At 44.0% G+C, this 7844-nt stretch overlaps 1 long non-coding RNA gene across 1 annotated transcript; it reads left to right on the top strand.

The window, feature by feature from the left end:
• The first annotated feature begins 1492 nt into the window (after window positions 1-1492).
• Window positions 1493-3641, top strand: LOC144713721 (uncharacterized). The gene is made up of 2 exons (XR_013584132.1): window positions 1493-2677; window positions 2756-3641. It is a non-coding gene; the product is annotated as an uncharacterized LOC144713721 (long non-coding RNA).
• The last annotated feature ends 4203 nt before the right edge of the window (window positions 3642-7844 follow it).

Below are 7844 nucleotides of genomic sequence, written 5' to 3'. Positions count from 1 at the left end.
GTATTTATTTTTTTTAAAAAATTTGCCCCCAAAATTCATTACTATTATGAAATAAATAAGATAACTTAGAAATTTGGTATCTTTTAATTTATAAGTTACTTTAAATGAAATTTTCTCCCTTGGCGTTTAGATTTTAATATTCTTTAAAACCATGCCACCTGAAATAAATAATTACATAAAACAGTTTGTTTACATGAATCACTAGTTTGAAGAGAAAAGTCAAAGAAGGAAAAATTTGAGAGTTTACTTTGATTCCTCTAATCTTCTTATGTTTATTTGCTTCCTTGTTCATCCTTTTTAAGTCTTGAAAGCACTAAAGTAAATAAATGTGGTTAATGTAAAATGCTTTGACCTTGAGAAAGGTCTAACATGAATAAATGATATAATTGCCCTTTAAATAACATAACAATTAATACTTAGTGTAGTGTCATGGTAAGCGTGAAAATATCATAAAATAACGATAACATGAATCATAATCATGACAATTAAGCATTAAATTTAGCAAATGATGATATAGATGAATGCAAAAGGTAAATGTTATCATGGACTTGATTTCACATATAAGGAGGGTTTTCAATCTTATTATTAAAAACTCATATGTCATATGCAAAACACTACAGTCCATCCGCACTATGTCTTTAGTATCTAGTATCTAAGGACCACTAATAAATCCTTGACATGAATCAACCTGATTGATATTAGGTATTATACCATTCCAGTATTTATATAGATCAATTAGTGAACTCTTCTCCCAAGGAGCATCCATTATTTGTCCTTAGTGTCTCACACGAATGGCTAAATGATCGGCTATATTACTCATCATACGAGCAGGATTAAACACAAGTATTATTTTCATATATTTTGATTTGCTTCATGAGTATAATTTGAATAGAAATTATTAGAACACATATTTAAAGAATAATGATCACCATATCACGATCTCGTCATATATCACTCAATTAATGCATGTATTCTTGGACTTCAATTATAAGCATGATAGATGCATTATAATGAATATATTATGTCAATGAATATTGGATGAGATGCCCAACAGATAGTTTACCATACCCTAAGTCATTTATGGAATCTCACATGATGGCGCACACCATCGAAGATCGTCATCGACATCATCCGCGCCGTGCCCCCTCAACGTTGAAGACCGGGTGAAGCTGCTCCAGCTATGTTTTCCGTTTTCTCCTCTCTCTCTCTCTCTCTCTCTCTCGTGTTTTGTCTCTTTTTTCCATTCTCGTCCGTCTCATTTTCATCGTGTTTTGTCACGTTCGCGACGCTCGTCCGACCGTCGTTTCGTTGTCGAGGGGGATGGGCCTTTCTCTAACCCTTCCCCCCTTGCTTCTTTTTTTTCTCTCCCATTTCCCCCTCAATTTCCCCTTTTTAATGCCTTTTTTTTTCTTTATTGTAAGGGGGAGCCCATTTATAAGGGCTCCCCAAATGGACCCTTTTAAGGCCCCCCATTTCCCCCCTTTATATAAGGGAGGAGACGGGCGCCCTAAGTCCTTAGACCAGAAAATATCGATGAAGTTGTGTTGTGCATTCTTCTTGGTCTCAACTAGTGAAGATAGAAGAGAGGAAGGAGGAAGAGAGATCAAAGGAGAAGAAGGGGAGGAAAACTGGGCAGACGGGGTGCTTCCCGACGACCCTTCCTCAGCCAAAATTCGAGGTTGATGTCTCCCCTATCGGGGTGGGCATACACTTGCGAATTGTAGCTACCCTTTCCGCCTCGGCAATCCGTGGAACATCAGCCCAACCCACGGCGAATTGGGCAAATTGTAGGCTCGGCAATCCACGGCGAATTGTAACCGCCCTTTCCGCCTTGCGAATTGCAAATTGCAGCTCCCGGCGGAACATCTGCCTCATCAATCCCATGCGGAGGAATCACGTGTTAATTGCCCGTGCATCCGAGAATGAGAGTCCCGTTCCCTCGACCGGTGACTGGATCGATCGCTCTGTCCATGCAGGGCCACGGCAAATCCTCGACTACGGGCGGGTGTTGAAACTACTGCCGTTAATCGGGCGGTATTCTGCTCGACCGGGAAAGTCTTCGCCGAGGGAAGACCTTTGAGTGGTTTTGTCACCGGGTGAGCATCCTTCTGAACGGCTTGCCGCTACGAGAGTGCACAATACACTCCCTTCTGCTGTGTGGGCGAGCTACCTCCGCATTCCGTTGAACGCGTGCACTACACGGAGGGGAAGATTGACTAGGGGGACCAGGCCGACCGACCCGCTAGTGTCCCAGTGCCTGCTCGTGGAAATGCTCCACAGGAGGACCATCGAGGACCATTGACCAGTGCGTGCATCAAGCGTTTGGCTGGTGCTCGTTGGTGCTGCGAATCCCCTGTCTTTTGGTACTCGCCGCTGTTCTGGCCGAACGCCCGTGGACTAACTGGAGGACTGCCGACTCACCGAGCGCTGCTGCTCGCGTCTTCCAATTACCTACACCTGCGCGCGCTGCTCCGCTGTAAATAGGAGCGCCCACGACTGCCCCACGTTTGAGCCGGCTCATTGCCGCTCCTTCGCACTCTCCTCCTCCGACCTTTATCAAAGCTCCGACATCATCTTGCTCGTCAAGCCGCCGATCGCTCTCCGGCATCTCTCCGCCCCACCCTCTCCGAATTGCCGCTGACGTCGACAAACCCTGCACCATGAGCATACTGACGAGGTACGCCATCCTCTCCGTTGCTCGTTTAATTATCACTTGCTGTATATTTTCATCTTGACTCCACTGCGCTGGGGCTAGGTAGGTGAGATAGGACGAATTGAGAGAACTACGATCATCGAGTGCCTTATCGATATGGACGAGTACGTCTGTTACGTGCGAGCCCTATGGATAGATTCCGTTCGGCCGTAGACGCCTTCATCGCTCCAACGAGGTTCGAGAGGCCTCCGTCGCCGCCCCCGGCGACCCGTCCAAGCTTGGAGCTCGGCGTCTCCCTCGAGTCGGAGCCTGCACGTACGACATGTAGGACACCCATTCATTGCATCGTAGTTACGTCGACCTGTTAGGGTTTGATCTGTCGGACGACGACACCGCCGTAATTCGATACGTATCCCTTATCGGCACCGAACAATCATATTCGGTGTCAACCGGACGATGTCCTAGACGACGTCTGACACCACGGAGCGCGACGCACGCCAGCGATGACCAGGCCCTCGCCAGAAGCCGCCGCCAGCTATCCCAACTCTACAGAGCCGAGTTCTTCCGACCCCAGGAGGATTGATGGCGCATGCCATCATGGATCGTCAACGATGTCGTTCATGCTACCCGCCACCGTCATCAAAGACCGGGTGAAAGAATTGCTTGATTATCGTTTTTGATTTTCATCGTCTCTTGTCATGTTTTGTGTTTTGGTCAAGTTCATCGTCTTGTTTTTGTCGCACTGCATTGCGACCCGTATCCACGTTTTCATCGCCAAGGGAATGGACCGTCCCCTTCCCCTTCCTTTCTTTTTATTTTATTTTTCCCCTCCTATGTGTAATGGGGGGCCCATTATATAAGGGCCCCTAATGGACTCGTCTCCCCTTTCTTTTGATCCATTTAGGGGGCCCAAACCTCTCCCCTATATAAAGGAAGAGGGAGGCCCCCTAAAAATGAGACCAATGAAGAGAATGTTTGATTTTTAGCCTATCTTTGATCTCACGTTTAGAAAAATACAAAAAAAGGAGAAAAAAGGAAGAAAAAAAGAAGGAAAGAGAGGAGAGAGAATGGGCGGAATGGAACGGGGCCAGATTCATGTCCGTTCTGTCCCGCCCGCGCGCCCGTTCTAGGGCTTTGTTTGGAGCCCTTTGCGGCCGCCGCCACGGGCGCGCTGCCATCGCACAGCCGCCGGGCTGCCCAAGACCCGCGGGCGCCGCCAGAGGCAGCCCCCACCAGCCGTGGCGCCGTTGCCCCAGAGGTCGCCGGCCCCCAGCCGCGGGCGCCGCCCCTCAGCCGCGGGCGCTGCCGCCCCAGAGGGTGTCACCACGACCAGCGGGCGCCGCCCCAGAGAGCGTTGCCGCGACCAGCGGGCGCCACCCCCTAGCCGCGGGCACCGCTGCCCCAAAGGATGTTGTCGTGACCAGTGGGCGCCGCCCCCCAACCGCGGGCGTTGTCCCAGCCACTGGTGCCGCCGCCAGAGGCGGGTGTCGCTGCCAGACGCGGGCGCCGCCGCAGCCGCAGAACCGGCTGCAACCGCTAGAGAGGCCGCTGTCGCCCCAGCCGACCGCCAGCGCCGGGTGCCGCCGCAATCACCGGAGCAGCCGCATCCGCTAGGGCAGCTGCAACCGTTGTCGCGGGACGCCACCACTGGGCACGCCGTTGGCCCGCGCCGCCACCTCACTGGGCACCATCCCCAGACTCCTCCACCACGCCCTGCGCCCCACCGATCGTCGCCGATCAATGACGTTTCAATGAACGACGCTCCGGGGCGCCTTTCCTCACTGCCACGAGGAGGTCATCGCCTCGAACGCAGGACGTCCCCACGAGTCTTCCGCCAACCTTTACGAAGCTCTGGCATCATCCGCTGCACGTCGAGCCGCCGTGTCTACTCCATCTCTCCACCCCACCCGCTCCGAAACGCCACCAACGAAGACGAGATCCTGCACTATGAGCCACCATCGACGAGGTACTTCGTCCTCTCCGGTCACTCGTTTAATTATTCTCTTGCAGTATTTTTTCGTCCCGTATCCATCGCGCTCGGGCTAGGTAGGTGAGAGAGGTTAAACGAGAGATAGCTACGATTGTGAGTGTCTTACCAGTATGGACGAGTACGTCTGTTACGTGCGAGCCCAATGGATTGAGTCCGTTCGGCCGTAGATGTCCCGGTCGCTTTGACGATGTTCGAGAGGTCACCATCGCCGCTCGGCGACTCTCGTCCAAGCTTGGAGCTCGGCACCTCCCTCGAGTCGGAGCCTGCACGTACGACACGTAGGGCACTCTGCATCACGTAGTTACATACCCGTGAGGGTAAACGTCAGACGACGACACTGCCGTTATCCGATACACATCCCTTATCGGCACCGAACAATCATATTCGGTGTTGACCGGACGACGTCCTAGATGACGTCCGACATCATCACATAGATGAAGGATTATACTTACATGGGTAATTGATGATAGTAATGTTATATTACAGAGTTTACTCTTTTTTACGTCATAGAGCATGAGGTGAAACTTGGCACCCCACGTCCTAAAAATTTAACCTATTGATTCGCTTAAATTAATTCATGATAGATTCATGTATGTGTTAGATGTATTTCATTCATTAAGGTTAGAAAATAAAATGTTTGTTGAGTTATACTTTGATAACTTGCAAATTAAAATGTTTAATTGATGAATATTTCAGTACATCTATATGTTTTAATGGCCATATTTGCATGTTATCATATAAAAATAGAGATAAATGACTTACACTTTGATTTTATTATTGCTTCAAAATTTTTAGTATTGTTTACATGGTATTTGACTTCTTTGCATTGAATAAGTATTTTTTACCGGGCTTAGAATACTTGACTAAAGGTTGGTAAGGGTTTTACTAATTTTATGGAAATTTCCATATTTGTTTTATAATTTTCTGACCAAGATTTAGCCAAGAAATGATTTTACAAATTTAAAGAATACATATTTTTTTTATTTGGCATTTTATAAAGCATTTTATGATATATATATATGTGTGTGTGTGTGTGTACATATATATATCATATGGCATCCACGTCATTCGCCCAAAATTTGGGCGAATAAGTGGATGCATTTTTTAATAACAATGAGAGAGAGAAGGAGCATTATTGGCTCATTACGGCATTGCAACTCGCGATGCCATAATGAGCAAATCATTAGATCGCATGGAACAACGTGGTGCAGAAGGCGAAGAAAAAGATACGTTTTTTTTAGTTGATTCTTTTTGTGCATTTATTAAAATATAATCCTCATACGTAGTCTATTAGCCGCGTGCATTCATTGCACGTGGCTAACCGACATATGTGCGTTATATTCATAAAAGGACGTCTGTTATATTTAATACATGCGGCGTCGATTCTCCGTGTGCATTAAATGCATGCGGAAGTCGACGATGCATGTTTTTTTTTAAAAAATGGTAAGCTCACCTTATTTTGTCTTTTTCTGTTTTTTTAGAAAAAAATGAAACAAAAATGGTGACGTGGCATTTTCTCAACCATTTAAATGAAGCATCATTCTCCAATGATTACGACTGGTGGAAGCGTGCAAGTACGTGTCAGAACGCGATCCGAGAATGGGGAAAATGAGAAAAAAAAGCACCAATCAATCAGACAATGCCATTTTATGAGATATTTTGAAGAGAGATAAAAGATCCAACGGTTGAGATTAAACGCCAGTAAAATGGCAATATCTTGAGATCTAGCCATCCGATTGAGCTGAAATTTTGAGGGCATATTTGTCAAATACGCCAGTAAAATGGCATATTTGATTGTTTAGAAATTCAATTAAACATCTAAAATACCTAAAACTAAAATTTAATAAAAAAATCGTCCATCTTTAAGTCCAATTTTAAAACCCCCTTTTGTGCTTATTAATTCCCAATTTCAAATATACATAAATTGACTCATAAAAGTTATTTTGATTGGGAAATTAAGTGTGTTGACCGAAAATAATAAAAATCAAAATTAAGTTTGGACTTATTTTTGATTAATTATAAACATAACTAAACTCTATTAAGTGCAAAATTACTTCATTCTTGAATTAAATTATTTAAAATCGGATAAGAAATCTTGCTAAGTGCCTCCCTGTGGTTCGACTCCTTGCTTGCTCTGTACACCGTATTTAGTGATTAAGGGTTATTATAAATTTTATTGCATAAGTCTAAAAGCCCAAACAACGATGTATTACACATCATTTTTAAGCTTATCATACATATATTAACTGGATTGGTAGATTTGCCAATATGTAAAATTTATTCAAAATAGGAGAAATAAGTCTTTCAACACTTATCCATATTCCCTCTCTTCTAGAGTGCTCTGCCCTATCTTTGTGTGAGCTGTATGGTAAGAAAATCTTAACTTAGAAAGCAGATGAAGTGATTCAACATGATGAGGACCATGTGGGTACTTCTTAAGACCATACATGTGAATGTCTTAAAGAGACTCAGTCATGGAACCATTTGATTCCATATTTGATCGTGAATAAGGTCAATAGATCATCCAATAACTTTATATATATATATATATATATATATATATATATTGATTTTTCAATTTCCATTACATGAATAATTATATATCAACCTGGAATATAAAATATACCAGCTGCGTATATACTTGGGCCTCACCCGTAAAGTTTTTAATTTTCCATGGTCTGAGGTCTATGTTCATTAATGATATAATCAAATATAATCTTTGAAAATGTGCCTAAATCTGTCGCATATGTTGAAAGCTATGTGACATCTCCATAAACATTTGTCTTGAGCCTAGTGGTAGTTAAAGAGAGATCATAAAGGTCTAACTAGTTGTGATCAGTGAAGAAAGGTGACTTGAATGTTATGAAGGATATTTTATGGTGGTGACTTGAAATAAATACTTTTTCATTATTACTCTCATGTGACATTTATAATGATGTCCGTAAGTAGTTTCAATGAATTTCTTAATTATGATGAGATGATAACACATTGATCACTAGTTTTTAAGGGTGTATTAGAAATATTCTTATTCGGTTGATACTCAAGACAACATCAAACTATGCATATAGAACAACACTATCTGGTCCTACTTATATGATTAGTATGATCAACCTTGTGGTTGTGTGGAGAGAAAGAATCCACATAATTAATATGTATGAATTGTTGAATGGTATTATACATAAGAGTTAATCGGGTTCATTC

Source organism: Wolffia australiana, chromosome 16 (genome assembly GCF_029677425.1).
Source record: "Wolffia australiana isolate 7733 chromosome 16, ASM2967742v1".
In the NCBI taxonomy this organism is placed as follows: domain Eukaryota; kingdom Viridiplantae; phylum Streptophyta; class Magnoliopsida; order Alismatales; family Araceae; genus Wolffia; species Wolffia australiana.
Note: the sequence above shows the minus strand (reverse complement) of the source record. Positions and strands in the feature narration are given on the sequence as shown.